The 20,143-nt window shown below is 49.3% G+C and overlaps 1 protein-coding gene across 1 annotated transcript in view; it reads right to left on the minus strand.

Annotated features, from left to right (window-relative positions):
- The window catches only part of LOC141092481 (probable cation-transporting ATPase 13A4), a 401,167-nt gene that overhangs the window by 348,024 nt on the left and 33,000 nt on the right, over positions 1-20,143 (minus strand). The window lies entirely within an intron of this gene.

Here is a 20,143-nt window from a genome sequence, read left to right on the forward strand (position 1 = left end):
TACAAGGTCTTAATGATCCATCCTTTTTGGCTACAAAAAAAAAACCCGGCACCTAAGGGTGACGAGGATGGTCTAATATGACCCTTCTCCAACGCCTCCTTAATATAGGATCGCATAGCCTCGTGCTCGGGTACAGATAAATTGAAGAGCCGACCCTTGGGAAATTTACACCCCGGGCTCAGTTCAATTGCACAGTCATAACTCCTATGAGGAGGCAGAGACGCAGACTCATTCTCACTAAATACATCATAAAAGTCCGCCAAATAATCAGGAACATCATGCGACTGAGGAGAGGTGGAAAACACCGGAGCCTCACTAAAGGCACACCGACAACCCCAACTCACCACAGACACAGATTTCCAATCCAAAACTGGATTATGAATTTGTAACCAGGGAAACCCCAGAACAATAGTATCATGCAGATTATGCAACACCAAAAATCTGCAATTTTCTTGATGGTCTGGGGCGACCCGCATTACCACCTGGGTTCAAAACTGAGGTTTATTTTTAGCCAAAGGAGTAGCATCAATCCCTCTCAAAGGGATAGGCGTCTGCAGAGGTGTCATCGGAAATCCACAACGTTTAGCAAAATCCAAGTCCATTAGGTTTAGGGCTGCTCCCGAATCCACAAAAGCCTTGGCGGAAAATGTGGACAGGGAGCAGATCAGAGTAATAGCCAGAAGAAACTTAGGTTGAACACCACCAACAGAAAACGTGTGTGCAAAGCGTTTCTCTCGTTTAGGACAGACAGAAATAATATGTGAGGCATCTCCACAGAAAAAACACAACTTATTACGCCTTCTGAACTCCTGATACTGCTCTCTGGAAAAAACTCTATCACATTGCATAGGTTCAGACATTTGTTCAACAGGTGGCAACACCTCTCGTGCAGCTTTGCGTTCGCGCAAACGCCGATCAACCTGAATGGCTAATGACATAGAATCATCAAGACCAGAGGGAACAGGAAATCCCACCATAGTATCTTTTACGGCTTCTGACAACCCCTTCCGAAAGAGAGCAGCCAAGGTATTATAATTCCAGGTAGTAAGTACTGCCCACTTTCGGAATTTTTGACAGTACAATTCTGCAGAATCACGACCCTGGTTCAATGCCAGCAGGGTCTTTTCAGCCTGATCAATGGCATTAGGTTCGTCATACAACAACCCCAATTCCTGAAAGAATGCGTTCACATTAGTCAGAATAGGATCATCTGGTTTCAAAGAAAACGCCCAATCCTGGGGATCGCCACGCAGCAAAGAGATGACAATTTTAACCTGCTGCGCGGAGCTCCCTGACGAGTTAGGCTTCAAGGCAAAAAATAATTTACAATTATTTTTGAAATTCAAAAATTTAGACTGATCCCCAAAAAATACATCAGGTGTAGGAATCTTTGGTTCAGCAGCATGTGAATGAGCAAGGTAGGCGGAAATTCCCCGCACTTCCGCAGCGAGCTGCTCCACACGATCAGACAATTGCTTTATCTCCATTGAGAGAAAAAAAATATTCCCCCTACGGCCTCAGAGATATAGAGGAAAAAATATACACCCTTTTTTTTTTTTTTTTTTTTTATTTATACAATTCTTTCCTGCTATTGAGTACCCTAGGATCTGCGGTATGGCGGGTGATTCTGTTATGATTGAGTCACCGTAGGAGGCAGACACAAAAATAGAAGCTACGTCCAGAAAACCAGAGAAGTTGGCAACTATCAGATTGCAGACCCCTGAACCTATCAACACAACTAGCAGTAGCCGTGGGGGGTTCCTACGATGCCCTAGACCCCTCGAATCACAGCCGGAGCGCTAAATAGCCTAAAGACAGAAAAGGAAATCTAACTGCCCCAGAGCAGACCCCAAAGTAAAAGGCAGCCCCCAACATACAGTCATGGCCAAAAGTATTAACACCCCTGCAATTCTGTGAGATAATATTCATTTTCTTCCTGTAAATGATTGCAAACACAAATTCTTTGGTATTATTATCTTCATTTAATTTGTCTTAAATGAAAAAACACAAAAGAGAATGAAGCAAAAAGCAAAACATTGATCATTTCACACAAAACTCCAAAAATGGGCTGGACAAAAGTATTGGCACCCTCAGCCTAATACTTGGTTGCACAACCTTTAGCCAAAATAACTGCGACCAACCGCTTCCGGTAACCATCAATGAGTTTCTTACAATGCTCTGCTGGAATTTTAGACCATTCTTTTTTGGCAAACTACTCCAGGTCCCTGATATTTGACGGGTGCCTTCTCCAAACTGCCATTTTTAGATCTATCCACAGGTGTTCTATGGGATTCAGGTCTGGACTCATTGCTGGCCACCTTAGAAGTCTCCAGTGCTTTCTCTCAAACCATTTTCTAGTGCTTTTTGAAGTGTGTTTTGGGTTATTGTCCTGCTGGAAGACCCATGACCTCTGAGGTAGACCCAGCTTTCTCACACTGGGCCCTACATTATGCTGCAAAATTTGTTGGTAGTCTTCTGACTTCATAATGCCATGCACACGGTCAAGCAGTCCAGTGCCAGAGGCAGCAAAGCAACCCCAAAACATCAGGGAACCTCCGCCATGTTTGACTGTAGGGACCGTGTACTTTTCTTTGAATGCCTCTTTTTTCTCCTGTAAACTCTATGTTGATGCTTTTGCCCTAAAAGCTCTACTTTTGTCTCATCTGACCAGAGAACATTCTTCCAAAATGTTTTAGGCTTTTTCAGGTAAGTTTTGGCAAACTCCAGCCTGGCTTTTTTGTCTCGGGGTAAGAAGTGGAGTCTTCCTGTGTCTCCTACCATACAGTTCCTTTTCATTCAGATGCCGACGGATAGTACGGATTGACACTGTTGTACCCTCGGACTGCAGGGCAGCTTGAACTTGTTTGGATGTTAGTGGAGGTTCTTTATCCAACATCCGCACAATCTTGCGTTGAAATCTCTTGTCAATTTTTCTTTTCCGGCCACATCTAGGGAGGTTAGCCACAGTGCCATGGGCTTTAAACTTCTTGATGACACTGCGCACGGTAGACACAGGAACATTCAGATCTTTGGAGATGGACTTGTAGCCTTGAGATTGCTCATGCTTCCTCACAATTTGGTTTCTCAAGTCCTCAGACAGTTCTTTGGTCTTCTTTCTTTTCTCCGTGCTCAATGTGGTACACACAAGGACACAGGACAGAGGTTGAGTCAACTTTAATCCATGTCAGCTGGCTGCAAGTGTGATTTAGTTATTGCCAACACCTGTTAGGTGCCACAGGTAAGTTATAGGTGCTGTTAATTACACAAACTAGAGAAGCATCACATGATTTTTCGAACAGTGCCAATACTTTTGTCCACCCTCTTTGTTATGTTTGGAGTGGAATTATATCCAATTTGGCTTTAGGACTAGTGTTGAGCATTCCGATACCGCAAGTATCGGGTATCGGCCGATATTAGCGGTATCGGAATTCCGATACTTAATTCCGATACTTTTTTCATATCGGATTCCGGGATCGGAATCGGAATAGGAAGTTCCCATCATGCTATGAGCCTGCTTGCTTTGATTAAGCCAATGGGAATCCTCCGAAGTGTGGGCACATCCTGTTAGGCATGTAGGCATGTTAACTATTGGCATGGCTGTGATTGGCTGCCGAAATGATGTCATGATGCACTATAAAAGCCACCGCAGCCGCCATTTCTGGTCACTCTGCTGTGAATTCAGTTAGGGACAGGCTGCTGTAGAAGACTGTGAGGGACAGTTAGAAATAGCGATTCTAAAAACAATATTGTGCTTTATCCAGGCTACATAAACCACCACTGTAGCTTGCTTTTCCCTAGCAGCGCTGTTTTCACAGCTGTCTGCAAGGGCTGTGTGAGTGCAGCTCACGCTGTGGAGTGGGTCCTGCAGCCACGTCAGGCTGTAGGCCACCCAGTGTGATCACTGCTGCCTCATACATCTTTTATTTTTTGAGCTGCATTTTTTAAATAATTTCAATCTAGTGTGCTTCCATCCGTATCCATATACGTTGGTTGCAAACACTAGTAGTAGACAGCGGAGCCTTTCTGCAGCCTTTCAGTGCTAGTGTCCACTTTGCTGCACTGTTCACGGCTGTCTGAGAGGTCTCTGACTGTGTGTGAGTGCAGCTCACGCTGAGTAGTGTGTCCTGCAGCAACGTCTGGCTGTAGGACGCTCAGCGTGCGTCACTGCCTCACACATATTTTTATTTGAGTGCAGCTCATTTTTTCTTCTATTAGTGTGCATCCATCCGTCTCCATCTACGGTGGTTGCAAACACTATATAGGAGTACACAGCGGAGCCTTTCTGCAGCCTGTCAGTGCCAGTGCCCACTTAGCTGCACTGTTGACGGCTGTCTGAGAGGTCTCTGACTGTGTGTGAGTGCAGCTCACGCTGAGTAGAGTGTCCTGCAGCTACGTCTGGTTGTAGGACGCTCAACGTGCGTCACTGCCTCACACATATTTGTCTCTGAGTGCAGCTCATTTTTTCTTCTCCTATTAGTGTGCATCCATCCGTATCCATCAACATTGGTTGGTTGCAAACACTATATAGGAGTAGATAGAGGAGCCTTTTTTTCTGGCTTGTGCCCTGCCGGCGCAGCCAGATTAGTATTACCCAATTTTTTTGGAGCCTCATCTTTTGCATTGTAGGTTACCTGCCTGCATTGTAATAGCTCCAAAAAGTTGGTGATACTATCAGTTTCAATTCTTTGTTCTCATACTTTGAGTTTGTTTCAAACAAAGAAACCACATAAAAAGTTCACCAAACACTACATTTTGAACTTGTGTAGGCCACATCAGCTCCTATTAAAGTCTAGTCCACACACACACACTTCATAAAATTAGTGTTTCTTGTACCTGTAACCAGCTGTTCAGGAATAAGCACACTAAGGCCCCCCTTTGTCCTTTTTTGCCTATCTTAAGCAGTCTTGCAAGATGAAGAAGGCAGGGAGTAAGGCGCGGGGGCGTGGGCGTGGGCGTGGAGTTTCAGCAGGGAGAGGACGTGGGGATTCTGCAGGGAGAGGACGTGGGGATTCTACAGGTAGAGGACGTGGGGATTCTGGGCCTGCTGCGGGCACCAGTGGATCAGCATCCCCCAGTTTTAGCAGGCAACAGTCCTTTATGCGCAGCTTTGTAGGACCTCAACGTACCCCACTGCTGCGGGAGGAACAAATTGAAGCCGTTGTCGGATGGATGGCAGCTAACGCATCGACTTCAATTACTTCCGCATCCTCTCAGGGTCAGAGCACCGAAGAGCAACCATCTGTCTCTTCACCACCTGCCAAAGTGCCCAGGCAGTCAGAGAGACATGGACAGGAGCCATCACAATCTCTACTTCTGTTCTCGGAATCTGTTGGCTTGGAAAGAGGGGGCCAGCCAAGCAGCATTCCTGAATGTGAAGAAGAGGGAGTATGCAGTGATGCGCAACTTCTTTGTCCCTCTGAATCTGAAGAGGCGAGTGGGCCAGTGCCTATGGTCAGCACACCTCAGTACGCATCAGATGATGACGAGACTCAGTTGCCACTTTCTGGTGCGTACGGTGCTGGCGAGACAACCCCGGAGAAGCAGCTGTTTGAAGAGGGGAGGGAAGATGATGAGGTCCTTGACCCATCATGGCGTGAGCAACAGGAAGGTGGTGGGAGCAGCTCGGAGGAAGAGATTCCCCTACCGGCCAAAACAGGAGGCAGAGGGAGGGGGAAGACTTGGTTGCCTGTACCCTCCACTTCGGCACCCGTTAGGAGCATTCCTCCTTCCAAAGGCAAACCGGGCGCTCACAAGAGTTGCAGTGCGTGGTCCTTTTTTGACACAGTTGCAGATGACATTTGCTTTGTCAAATGCAAGCTGTGTCATCAGAGAGTCAAAAGAGGGAGAAATGTCAGCAACCTCAATACCACAAATATGTGGAAACATGTGCGCACCAAGCACGAGTTGGAGTTGCAGAGACACCCTCAAGACGTAGGCCAACGTACAGCACCACCTACCACCTCTTCAGTTCGTGTTGGGCCCTCTTCCTCCAGCTCACACACTGCTGGTTCGGCTTCCTCACAGGATCGCCAAGGAAGAACCTCTGCCACTGTTGTCCGGAGACCCTGTCAGATTCCACCCATAACAGCACGTTCCCATCCATCACAGCCATCGGTAGCACAGGCATGGGATAAAAGGCGCCCTTACTCGGCAAACCATCCCCGAGCACAGTCTCTGAATGCTGGCATTGCCAAACTTCTGGCAGTTGAAATGCTGTCATTCAGGCTGGTGGACACTGACACCTTCCGGGACTTAATGGCATTGGCAGTCCCCCAATACAACGTGCCCAGCCGCTTTTATTTCAGCAGGCGAGCCGTCCCTGCCCTGCAGAAACATGTTGAGGGCAAAATAAAACATGCGCTACTAAACGCCGTTAGTAGCAAGGTCCACCTGACCACCGATGCGTGGACCAGTAACCATGGACAGGGACGATACCTTTCCCTCACTGCCCACTGGGTCAATGTTGTGGAGCCGGGTACGGATCTGGAGAGTGGCGCTGTACGTGTTCTTCCAACGCCACGGATTGCAGGACTCCAGTCTGTACACATAGACTCCTCCTCCTACTCAAGTTCCTCAGAAACAGCAGAGCAGGAGCCTGTTACGACCGATATGAGCACAGCCGTGGCCAAACGTCAACAGGCTGTACTCAAATTAATTTCTTTGGGGAATCGAAGCCACACAGCGCAGGAGCTCTGGAATGCTATCAAGCTGGAGAGCGATGTGTGGTTTGGGCCAGCGAATCTCCAGCCGGGCTTGGTAGTGTGTGACAATGGCCGAAATCTGGTGGCAGCTCTTGGCCTAGGCAACCTCACACACATCCCATGTCTGGCACATGTTCTTAACTTGGTCGTGCAGAGCTTTCTGAGGGACTATCCGGATCTTGATGCACTGTTGCACAAGGTCCGCATAGAGTGCGCTCACTTGCGACGTTCCAGCACGGCAAGATCGCGCCTCGCTGCTCTGCAGCGACGATTTGGCCTTCCAGAACATCGCATCATATGTGACCTACCCACCCGGTGGAATTCAACGTTACATATGTTGGAGCGGTTGTGTGAGCAGCAGGCAGCAGTCATGGAGTACCAGCTGCATCAGGCGCAAACAAGTCGCACTGTGCGCCGTTCACACTTCAGCACCATTGAGTGGGCCTCTATGAAGGACATCTGCCTCGTTTTGCGTGCCTTCGATGAATCCACGCGGATGGCGAGTGCAGATGATGCACTAGTCAGCATGACTGTCCCCCTTATCTGCCTGCTTCAACAAACACTGCAAGCACTAAGGGATGAGGTTTCAGAAGAGGTGGAGGATGAGGAGTCCCAAATGCCATCTGCTTCTGGACAGTCTGCGCTACGTGTTTCCTCACAAAGGCCTAGGCAGGGGACACTTTGTGAGGAGGATGAGGAGGAGTCGATGGAGGAGGAAGACATCTCTCCAGAGGAGGGAGGTACACAAACCTCTACTCAGTATGTACAGCGAGGGTGGGGTGATGCAGAGCAGGTCGAGGTCACGCCTCAAACAGGGGACAGCGGTTCTTTGGCAGTTGGGAGTCTGCAGCACATGGTTGATTTCATGCTGCAGTGCCTGAGAAACGACCGCCGCATCGCCCACATTCTCGTCTCGGCTGATTATTGGGTGTACACCCTCCTAGATCCTCGCTACCGGGACAGCGTACAAAGGCTCATACCAACGTTGAACCGGGAGCGTAAAATGCGGGAGTACGAAGAGTCACTGGTGCAGTCCATAATGTTTTCCATTCCACCCGACAGCATTGTTGCAAGTGCTTTACAAAGCAGCTCTGTGCGTCGAGGCAGTGGAGGAAACTCTGCACAAAGAGGGAGCAGAGGCAGTGCCGCAGCACAAGGCAAGACCACTATGGCCCAAATGTGGCAAAGTTTTGTGTGTCCACCACAATTGTCTACACCATCAGCGACGCCTCGAGTCAGCAGGAGGCAACGCTTCCGTCAGATGGTGTCAGACTACATGTCTTGCCCTGTCGCTGTACTCCCAGATGGCTCTTCCCCCTTCAAGTTTTGGGTCTCTAAGCTGGATACATGGCCAGAGCTTAGCCAGTATGCATTGGAGGTGCTGGCTTGCCCTGCTGCCAGTGTATTATCGGAACGTGTCTTTAGTGCCGCAGGTGGTGTACTAACAGACCGTCGCACGCGACTATCTTCCGATAATGTTGACCGGCTGACTTTTCTGAAAATGAACAAGGCCTGGATCTCCAAAGACTTTGCCATTCCTCTTACAGACTAAATTAGTGGTTGGCAACTGTATCCAGGTCTGCTGGTGTGTTCATTTTTCTACCACCTGAACTATAATCCCTGTGCTTCAACACAGCCAGTTGTCGCTCAGATGTGTCGTCTGCACAGAGAAACACACTAGCTCCTGTGTTACTGGGGTTCAGTAATGCCAGCTGATCCCCTGCTGTGTGGACGGCAGAGTCACCAGCTCCATCAACATTCAAACCACTACTGATTTTTAACCGTGCCCAACTTAGGTCTCTGGCTCCACTGTCTCTACTATTTCCCCTGACCTCCAACCCCGCCATCTACATCTCTGAAGTGGCGTCAGCACAATCTACACTTGTTCCTGTGTTCCTGTGGCTCAGTCCCATCAGTTTATCCCCTGATGTGTGTCCGGCAAGGTCTCCTGCTCTGTCCACATTCCCATAACCAGTAGTGGGAATGAGGACAGAGCTGGCGAACTTGCCGGACAAACATCAGGGGATCAACTGATGGGACTGAGCACCAGTAACACAGGAACAAGTGTAGATTGTGCTGACGCCACTTCAGAGATGTAGCTGGCGGGGTTGGAGGCCAGGGTAAATAGTAGAGACAGTGGAGCCAGAGGCCTAAGTGGAGCATGGTTAGAATCAGTAGTAGTCCACAACCTCCATAAAAACCGCTGCCCATTGGCCTCTGCATGCGGCATGCGTAATCCTGGGCACCAACAGCGTCAGTTGGTGTTCAGAAGTGTCGTCTCCACAGAGCCAAACACATTCGTTCAAGTGTTAGTGGGGTTCAGCACTGCCAGCTGTTCCCCTGCTGTGGAGATGGCAAGTCTCCTGCTGCATTCACCTGCCAAAATCCAGTAGGCCCCAGCCTGCTCCTCGCCTAATCCTGGGCTCCAACAGCGTCAGTTGGTGTTCAGAAGTGTCGTCTCCACAGAGCCAAACACATTCGTTCAAGTGTTAGTGGGGTTCAGCACTGCCAGCTGTTCCCCTGCTGTGGAGATGGCAAGTCTCCTGCTGCCTTCACCTGCCAAAATCCAGTAGGCCCCAGCCTGCTCCTCGCCTAATCCTGGGCTCCAACAGCGTCAGTTGGTGTTCAGAAGTGTCGTCTCCACAGAGCCAAACACATTCGTTCAAGTGTTAGTGGGGTTCAGCACTGCCAGCTGTTCCCCTGCTGTGGAGATGGCAAGTCTCCTGCTGCATTCACCTGCCAAAATCCAGTAGGCCCCAGCCTGCTCCTCGCCTAATCCTGGGCTCCAACAGCGTCAGTTGGTGTTCAGAAGTGTCGTCTCCACAGAGCCAAACACATTCATTCAAGTGTTAGTGGGGTTCAGCACTGCCAGCTGTTCCCCTGCTGTGGAGATGGCAAGTCTCCTGCTGCATTCACCTGCCAAAATCCAGTAGGCCCCAGCCTGCTCCTCGCCTAATCCTGGGCTCCAACAGCGTCAGTTGGTGTTCAGAAGTGTCGTCTCCACAGAGCCAAACACATTCGTTCAAGTGTTAGTGGGGTTCAGCACTGCCAGCTGTTCCCCTGCTGTGGAGATGGCAAGTCTCCTGCTGCCTTCACCTGCCAAAATCCAGTAGGCCCCAGCCTGCTCCTCGCCTAATCCTGGGCTCCAACAGCGTCAGTTGGTGTTCAGAAGTGTCGTCTCCACAGAGCCAAACACATTCGTTCAAGTGTTAGTGGGGTTCAGCACTGCCAGCTGTTCCCCTGCTGTGGAGATGGCAAGTCTCCTGCTGCATTCACCTGCCAAAATCCAGTAGGCCCCAGCCTGCTCCTCGCCTAATCCTGGGCTCCAACAGCGTCAGTTGGTGTTCAGAAGTGTCGTCTCCACAGAGCCAAACACATTCGTTCAAGTGTTAGTGGGGTTCAGCACTGCCAGCTGTTCCCCTGCTGTGGAGATGGCAAGTCTCCTGCTGCCTTCACCTGCCAAAATCCTGTAGGCCCCAGCCTGCTCCTCGCCTAATCCTGGGCTCCAACAGCGTCAGTTGGTGTTCAGAAGTGTCGTCTCCACAGAGCCAAACACATTCGTTCAAGTGTTAGTGGGGTTCAGCACTGCCAGCTGTTCCCCTGCTGTGGAGATGGCAAGTCTCCTGCTGCATTCACCTGCCAAAATCCAGTAGGCCCCAGCCTGCTCCTCGCCTAATCCTGGGCTCCAACAGCGTCAGTTGGTGTTCAGAAGTGTCGTCTCCACAGAGCCAAACACATTCGTTCAAGTGTTAGTGGGGTTCAGCACTGCCAGCTGTTCCCCTGCTGTGGAGATGGCAAGTCTCCTGCTGCATTCACCTGCCAAAATCCAGTAGGCCCCAGCCTGCTCCTCGCCTAATCCTGGGCTCCAACAGCGTCAGTTGGTGTTCAGAAGTGTCGTCTCCACAGAGCCAAACACATTCGTTCAAGTGTTAGTGGGGTTCAGCACTGCCAGCTGTTCCCCTGCTGTGGAGATGGCAAGTCTCCTGCTGCCTTCACCTGCCAAAATCCAGTAGGCCCCAGCCTGCTCCTCGCCTAATCCTGGGCTCCAACAGCGTCAGTTGGTGTTCAGAAGTGTCGTCTCCACAGAGCCAAACACATTCGTTCAAGTGTTAGTGGGGTTCAGCACTGCCAGCTGTTCCCCTGCTGTGGAGATGGCAAGTCTCCTGCTGCATTCACCTGCCAAAATCCAGTAGGCCCCAGCCTGCTCCTCGCCTAATCCTGGGCTCCAACAGCGTCAGTTGGTGTTCAGAAGTGTCGTCTCCACAGAGCCAAACACATTCGTTCAAGTGTTAGTGGGGTTCAGCACTGCCAGCTGTTCCCCTGCTGTGGAGATGGCAGTCTCTCCTGCTGTCTCCGCATTACAAAGACAGAAGGCCTCTGCCTACACCCTCCTATTTCCTGGGCTTCAACACAGCCAGTTGTAGTTCGGAAGTGCCGTCCACACGGAAAGAGATACTTGCTCCCGTGTCTCAGTGGGGTTCAGTAACGTCAGCTGATCCCCTGCTGTGTGGATGGCAGTCTCTCCTGCTGTAAACTCATTCAAAATACAGTAGGCCTCTGCCTACACCCTCCTATTTCCTGGGCTTCAACACAGCCAGTTGTAGTTCGGAAGTGCCGTCCACACGGAAAGAGACACTTGCTCCCGTGTCTCAGTGGGGTTCAGTAACGTCAGCTGATCCCCTGCTGTGTGGATGGCAGTCTCTCCTGCTGTAAACTCATTCAAAATACAGTAGGCCTCTGCCTACACCCTCCTATTTCCTGGGCTTCAACACAGCCAGTTGTAGTTCGGAAGTGCCGTCCACACGGAAAGAGATACTTGCTCCCGTGTCTCAGTGGGGTTCAGTAACGTCAGCTGATCCCCTGCTGTGTGGATGGCAGTCTCTCCTGCTGTAAACTCATTCAAAATACAGTAGGCCTCTGCCTACACCCTCCTATTTCCTGGGCTTCAACACAGCCAGTTGTAGTTCGGAAGTGCCGTCCACACGGAAAGAGATACTTGCTCCCGTGTCTCAGTGGGGTTCAGTAACGTCAGCTGATCCCCTGCTGTGTGGATGGCAGTCTCTCCTGCTGTAAACTCATTCAAAATACAGTAGGCCTCTGCCTACACCCTCCTATTTCCTGGGCTTCAACACAGCCAGTTGTAGTTCGGAAGTGCCGTCCACACGGAAAGAGACACTTGCTCCCGTGTCTCAGTGGGGTTCAGTAACGTCAGCTGATCCCCTGCTGTGTGGATGGCAGTCTCTCCTGCTGTAAACTCATTCAAAATACAGTAGGCCTCTGCCTACACCCTCCTATTTCCTGGGCTTCAACACAGCCAGTTGTAGTTCGGAAGTGCCGTCCACACGGAAAGAGATACTTGCTCCCGTGTCTCAGTGGGGTTCAGTAATGTCAGCTGATCCCCTGCTGTGTGGATGGCAAAGTCTCCTGCTGCCTACACAGTCGTACCACTACTGATTTTTAACCGTGCTCCAATTAGGCCTGTGGCTCCACTGTCTCTCGTATTTCCCCTGTCCTCCAACCCTGCCAGTTACAGCTCCGAAGTGGCGTCTGCACAATCCACACTTGTTCCTGTGTTACAGGTGTTCAGTCCGATCAGTTAATCCCCTGATGTGTGTCCGGCAATGTCGCCTGCTCTGTCCACATTCCCATTATCGGAATGTGGACAGAGCAGGCGACATTGCCGGACACACATCAGGGGATTAACTGACCGGACTGAACACCTGTAACACAGGAACAAGTGTGGATTGTGCAGACGCCACTTCGGAGCTGTAACTGGCGGGGTTGGAGGACAGGGGAAATACGAAAATCAGTGAATCCACAGGCCTAAGTGGAGCTTGGTTCAAATTAGTAGTCTACAACCGATCTTAAAATTTCTTCAATGCAGCCTAAGCCTGCTCCGTGCTTGTCCCTGGGCTTCAACACAGCCAGTTGTTGCTCGGAAGTGCCGTCTTCACAGAGTAAAACACTATCTCCTGTGTTTGTGGGGTTCAGTAACGTCAGCTGTTCCCCTGCTGTTTTGATGGCAATCTGTCCTGCTGCCTCCCAATTGACAGCACATCAGGCCTCAGCCTGCTAAGTGCTTGTCCTGGGCTCCAACATCGCCAGTTGCTGCTCATAACTGACTTTGGCACGGGTACTCCCTCCTGCCCAGCTTGGTTCCAGCCCTGCCTGCTGTTTCCGGGAAGTGTCAATGTCAGTTTGCCACCCCAAGTTGCCATGTCGTGTTGCGGTTGGGTTAGCCGAGGCTAGGGTGCCAGCAGTTTAGGTGCTTCCTATGTGGACTGCGGGTTCTGGTAAGAAAGGTTTGTTCCATAGTGCCAGTAGGACAAGCACCCCCTGTAGGACTGTGTGATTCGGTAACTGCGGCCAGCTTGCGGCATGCCAACTTTGCTTTTCAGGGGTAACTTCTGATACCCCTCCGGGTTCCAGCACCGTCAGCTGGTTCTCATCAGAGCCTTTGGCCTAGGTGCCTCCATCTCGGTATCCGAGTTCCAGCAACGTCTGCTGGTCCTTGGTAGTGCTTTGTAGCACAGGTACCTCCTGCTTAGTAACCGGGTTCCAGCACCGTCAGCTGGTCCTCGGTTGTGCCATTGGCTCTTATTCCTTCTGCTGCCCCTCCGGGTGCCAGCACTGTCAGCTGGTCCTCGCTATTTCCATTTGCTCTTGCAGCTTATGCTACCCCTCCGGGTTCCAGCACCGTCAGCTGGTTCTCGTCAGAGCCTTTGGCCTAGGTGCCTCCATCTCGGTATCCGAGTTCCGGCAACGTCTGCTGGTCCTTGGTAGTGCTTTGTAGCACAGGTACCTCCTGCTTAGTAACCGGGTTCCAGCACCGTCAGCTGGTCCTCGGTTGTGCCATTGGCTCTTATTCCTTCTGCTGCCCCTCCGGGTGCCAGCACTGTCAGCTGGTCCTCGCTATTTCCATTTGCTCTTGCAGCTTATGCTACCCCTCCGGGTTCCAGCACCGTCAGCTGGTTCTCGTCAGAGCCTTTGGCCTAGGTGCCTCCATCTCGGTATCCGAGTTCCGGCAACGTCTGCTGATCCTTGGTAGTGCTTTGTAGCACAGGTACCTCCTGCTTAGTAACCGGGTTCCAGCACCGTCAGCTGGTCCTCGGTAGTGCCATTGGCTCTTGTTCCTTCTGCTGCCCCTCCGGGTGCCAGTACCGTCAGCTGGTTCAAGAGGACAAAGAACAGGAAGACAACCACCAAGATGCAGAACAACAAGAGAGAGAAGACAAAGAAGCATAAAAAAAACAAAGCAGAAGAACATTAAGCATAAGACTAATACTCTGAGCAAATGATATTATCTTATTTATAAGCAGAAGAAGACTAAGCAGTGTATGGGGGTGAGTCCGTTCCTCCTCGTGGTGCCCCTGGAAAAGGCCTGCTTCTGCAGGCCAAACTGAACGCGGACAAATCCTGTTGTAAATCTTTTGTGACAGGCAGAACGGAAGGTGTAAACTTCTAACTTTTCTAGATAACAACTACAGGAATGCCTGACACAAACAAGAATATGATGAAGAAGAATAGGAAGAAGATGAAGAAGCTGAATATGTAGAATAATAATTGTTGAATAAGAAGAATATGAAGAATGTAAGAAAAGGAAGAAGAAGAAGAAGAAGAAGAAGAAGAAGAAGAAGAAGAAGAAGAAGAAGAAGAAGAAGAAGAAGAAGAAGAAGAAGAAGAAGAAGAAGAAGAAGAATGTAAAAAAAGGAAGTAGAAGAAGAAGAAGAAGAATGTAAAAAAAGGAATAAGAAGAAGAATGTAAAAAAAGGAAGTAGTAGAAGAAGAAGAAGAATGTAAAAAAAGGAAGTAGAAGAAGAAGAAGAAGAATGTAAAAAAAGGAAGTAGAAGAAGAAGACATACATGTCTGGCAAAATATAAATGAGGCTAACATAGTCAATATCTTTGTAACTCCTAACATCTTTAAAAAAAAAAGTTTAATTCCTGCTATTCCATTTGATTGGGCTAAACCTCTATGGCTTTAATGTCTCCTCCACCTCCCACAATACATTCTACATTATTCTTAGTTGTTTTTCTTCATGTAGAATTAACCTACAAGGAAAGAAAGGGTTTTTTTTAATTCCGATATTTTGGCCCCATTGACTTGCATTGGTTCCCGGTATCGGAATCGGCGATACCGATACTTTTTTTTAAGATCGGCCGATCCATTCCGATCCGATATTTTCAAGTATCGGCTGGTATCGCTCAACTCTATTTAGGACAATTCTTTTTGTTTTTTTTCATTTAAGACAAATTAAATAAAGATAATAATACCAAAGAATTTGTGTTTGCAATCATTTTCAGGAAGAAACTGAGTATTATCTGACAGAATTGCAGGGGTGTCAATACTTTTGGCCATGACTGTATAATGATGGTGAAGCAAGATGAAAAAAACACTCACACAGATAGAAAGATAGGCTGAGCAAACGATGGGGCCCAAGCTAGCTAAACAGAACAGGAAAGGAAGGTTGCTGTCTGCAATCTGCCAAAACCCTATCAAAGACATAAGCCAACAAGTTGATATGAAAAAGACCCTGAAGCAGCTAGGATTCAAAAACTAAATCAGCACTCAGGTATTTTCAGAAGACATAGCTAAAGGAATTCAGCACACCCCAGCAGGGAATGGCAGAAATCCAGAAAAACAAAGCAAAACAAAGTCTAAGCACAAATGCAAAAAGCCGAGCAGAAAACTTAGCTTTAGAGGAGCAGGAATTCAGACTGGTCTCCAAGAATCCCACAGAGAAATCACCCGCAGGGCAGAAGGGCGTCGGCAGCCTTATATCAAGTCAGTAACTCCACTCAGCCAGTCATCATCATCAGACTCAGGTGTTTGATAATCAGGCTCACTACCTTTCTTTACCAGAAGAGGGAGTTCCTCGGGCCTCAGTAGTGAAGGGGAAAATGAACTCAACACCTGCACCTTCTAGTTTTGTCTAGCTTTCAAACAGTTAAATATATTTGCTGTTTGATCACATTCAAAACTATAGAGAGACAGCGTGTGTCAGTCCGTATGCTTAAAAAACACGGAGCTTGACAATTTTACGTACACCGGACAGCCGTGTACGTGCACGCTCCTCTATCAGTACTGTGTAACGGCTGTTATCACGGCCACAGTGAAGCTGTGTGTCGCTCTGTAAGGATAAGTCGAGGACATGTTCCGTTCTTACAGACCTACACTCTAGGGAGATTCCTATTCTGCCCAATTCTATATACACCTTGTAGTTTGTCATACACTAGCCAATTTCTGCCTGTGACATAGCGCTGTGATGTTCAGTAGGCCTCACACAATCCAAAAGTGTCCAGTGTCCACAAGTGTGTGCAGAAATTCAAAATCTCCGTTATCCTCTAGTGACATTTTTCACACCTGTGACATCAAGCCTGTGACATAGCGCTGTGATATTCAGTAGGCCTCACACAATCCAAAAGTGTCCAGTGTCCACAAGTGTGTGCAGAAATTCAAAATCTCCGTTATCCTCTAGTGACATTTTTCACACCAGCGACATCGAGCCTGTGACATAGCGCTGTGATATTCAGTGGGCCTCACACAATCCAAAAGTGTCCAGTGTCCACAAGTGTGTGCAGAAATTCAAAATCTCCTTTATCCTCTAGTGACATTTTTCACACCTGCGACATCGAGCCTGTGACATAGCACTGTGATATTCAGTGGGCCTCACACAATCCAAAAGTGTCCAGTGTCCACAAGTGTGTGCAGAAATTCAAAATCTCCGTTATCCTCTAGTGACATTTTTCACACCTGCGACATCGAGCCTGTGACAGCGCTGTGATATTCAGCGGGCCTCACACAATCCAAAAGTGTCCAGTGTCCACAAGTATGTGCAGAAATTCAAAATCTCCGTTATCCTCTAGTGACATTTTTCACACCTGCGACATCGAGCCTGTGACATAGCACTGTGATATTCAGTGGGCATCACACAATCCAAAAGTGTCCAGTGTCCACAAGTGTGTGCAGAAATTCAAAATCTCCATTATCATCTATTGACATTTTTCACACCAGCGACATCGAGCCTGTGACATAGCGCTGTGATATTCAGTGGGCCTCACACAATCCAAAAGTGTCCAGTGTCCACAAGTGTGTGCAGAAATTCAAAATCTCCACTGTCCTATAGACACCTTGTACCTTGTTTTACATTACTATATAGTTTGTTGGATTTTGTCTACATTTCTACCAAAAATGAGGAAGGCTGGTGGAAGAGGCCGTGGAATTGGGCGGGGGTTGGCAGCTGGTAATGATGGTGTTGGTGGTGGATCTGATGGTAGTGGCAAAAGCAAAATAGGACCGAATGCAGGAGGTGTTGAGCCTGCGTCATCGTCTGGCTCCACAAGGCCTCGAAGGCTTAGTTTTCTAGGAGTTGGCAAACCGCTTTTAAAGCCAGAGCTTCAGGAAAAAGTTTTGTCTTACATTGCTGACTCAGCCTCCAGCTCTATCGCCTCCTCTTCTGAAGTTGTAAAAAATAATAGCACTGAGTCGTCATTGGAGGCTCATGTTCATGAACCACCCCTTTCCTTGTGTCCTTCACCCCAACCAAGATTGAAGGATGACACAGGCCATACTAATGATTACTCCATGGAGCTGTTTTCACATACCATGCCTGGATTATCAAGTGAAATGGTGAATTACACAGGCCAAGATGAATCTGACATGGAGTGCACTAATGCACAGCCACTGATAGATGATTCTGCTGGTACATTCACTCAGAGCAATACATTGTCCTAGCAGTGTACAGAGCCAGATTCTGACCCTGATGAGACTCAGGTGCCCCTTCCCGCACACTATACCACCATACATGGTGACACAGAGGAAGGTGCACATGACATTGAAGAGGAGGTGATGGATGACCCAGTTGTTGACCCAGATTGGCATCCATTGGGGGAAGAGGGTGCTGCTTCCAATAGCTCAGATGAGGAGGAGGAGCATCCACAGCAGACATCGACATCGCAACAGCTGTTATCTGGCAGGCCCGGAGCACTCCAAAGACAGGTTCCAAAAATCAAAAGAGTTGCTGGACAGCTTGTCCAGAGGGTCAAAATATCACAGCGTGCTTGGCCGCAAAATGTCTGCCAAAGTAGGAAGAGTGCAGTGTGGCACTTTTTTGAACAAAATCCTCATGATCAGGCCAAGGTTATCTGTAAGAAGTGCGCAAAGACCTTTAGCTGAGGGAAAAATCTGAAAAATTTGAATACCAGTTGCATGCTTAGACATTTAACCAGCATGCACTTGCAAGCGTGGACACAACACCAAACCTCAAGTACCACATGTGCAACTGATCACAAAGAAGGTAGTCAGCAAGGCTACATTGTTTCCCCCACTGTAAGCCCACCGGTTAGCACAGCAGCAAATGTTGAGGTGTCCTTGCAAGGCCACAGCAGTCAGGGAATCCCACTGTTATATCAACGAAAGACTGAATCTAGGCCATCAGAAAGAACACCAACTCCATCACCATCATCAACCCTCTCTCAGTCCGCCCTGTCCACCGCTACTTCCACCATATGCAGCTCTCAAGTCCAGCTCACCCTCCCAGACACTATGAGTAGGTCAAGAAAGTACTCAGTCTCTCATCCACGTACACTGGGTTTGAACGCCCACATTGCCAAACTAATCTCGTTAGAGATGATGCCCTATCAGTTGGTGGAAGCGCAGCTTTCCGCGAACTCATGGCCTATGCAGTACCACGCTATGACCCGCCCAGTCGCCACTTCTTCTCTTGCAAAGCCATCCCAGCCCTCCACCATCATGTGAAAGACCGCATTGTCCATGCACTCAAGCAGTCAGTGAGTGGAAAGGTGCACCTCACAACTGATGCATGGTCCAGTCGGCATGGCCAGGGCCGTTACGTGTCCATCACTGCGCACTGGGTTAATGTGGTGGATGCAGGGTCCACAGGGGACAGTGGTGGTGGGACAGTGCTGCCTAGCCCACGGTATAGGAAACAGTTGGCTGTAGGCGTTCGACCCTCCTCCTCCTCCTCCTGAAGCGAAAGCTCATCCACAGAGCGCAGTCGTACGAGCACTCCATCTGCAGCTGCCACTGTTGCACACGAGGTGTCCCCAATCGAGCAGCTAGTGGAAAGCGTCAGCAGGCTGTGTTGCAGATGTGTTTGGGCGACAGACACACCGCTGAGGTGCTGGCCGAGTACTTTCAGAGACAAACTGAGTCATGGCTGGGCAGTGTGCATCTTGAGGCAGGCAAGGTAGTTAGTGATAACGGCCGTAATTTTGTGGCAGCCATAGCCCTTTCAAAACTCAGCCACATACCTTGCTTGGCTCACACCTTGAACCTGGTGGTGCAGTGCTTCCTCAATAATTATCCGGAGTTAACAGCCCTGCTCCAGAAGGTGCGAAGACTGTGCGCGCACATCCGCCGGTCTCCTGTACACTCCATTCGTATGCAGAAGCTGCAGCGATTGCTCCACCTTCCCAACCACCGCCTCATTATCGACATTGCAACAAGGTGGAACTCCACCCTGCACATGGTTGAGCGGCTGTGCGAGCAGAGGCAGGCCATAATGCATTTGTGGGAGGATACATGGCCAGGCACTTTGAGAGCAGACATGGAGTTGACAGGTGTGCAGTGGTCGAAGCTGAAAGACCTCTGTAAAGTCCTTCAGTGTCTTGAGGAATGCACACAGCTGGTAAGCGCAGACGACGCCATCCTAAGCATGAGCATCCCATCCCCTTATGCGTCTGCTCATGCAAACTTTGATGCACCTTAGGGAGCAGGCGTCTGCAGCCAATGTTGACGAGGAGGAAGAGGTGGAGGGAATCCTTGATGACATTCAGCCATTGTCGGCTCAGGGACCTCTCCTGGACGAGGTGGAGGAAGAAGAGGAGGAGGATGATGATGATGATGGGGATGACTACTTAGGGGAGGAGGATGCATATCGTGGGGCAAGTGAAAATGTTGGCGTGGCAAGGTCTGGTACAGGGTTTGTGACTGGAGGGATGTGGATTTGCCAGAAAGTGCTCCTCCACCCACCACTCGCAGTGCATCATTGACACCGGGAACATTGGCCCACATGTCAGATTATGCCTTGCAGATCCTAAAAAGGGACCCACGCATTGCCAAAATGATGAACAATGACGACTATTGGTTGGCCAGCATCCTGGATCCACGCTATAAAGGCAAATTACAAAACATCATGCCACAGGAGAACCTTGACCTAATATTGGCTACTAAACAAGCAACTTTGGTTAACCGGTTGGTTGAGGCATTCCCAGCACACAGCAGCGGTGATGGTTCTCACACAAGCCGTACGGGCCGGGCGCAGCTTGGCAGAGGTGTTCGTGGTGCACATAGCAGAAGTGGCGTTGGAGACAGGGGTTTCATGACAATGCTGTGGACTGATTTTTCACGGACCGCTCACACAACTGGTAATACTGCATCGATGGAAAGTGACAGGAGACAGCAGTTGTCAACTATGGTT

This window comes from Dendrobates tinctorius, unplaced genomic scaffold, assembly GCF_039654945.1.
Source record: "Dendrobates tinctorius isolate UK_male_01 unplaced genomic scaffold, ASM3965494v1 ptg000060l, whole genome shotgun sequence".
NCBI classification, from domain to species: domain Eukaryota; kingdom Metazoa; phylum Chordata; class Amphibia; order Anura; family Dendrobatidae; genus Dendrobates; species Dendrobates tinctorius.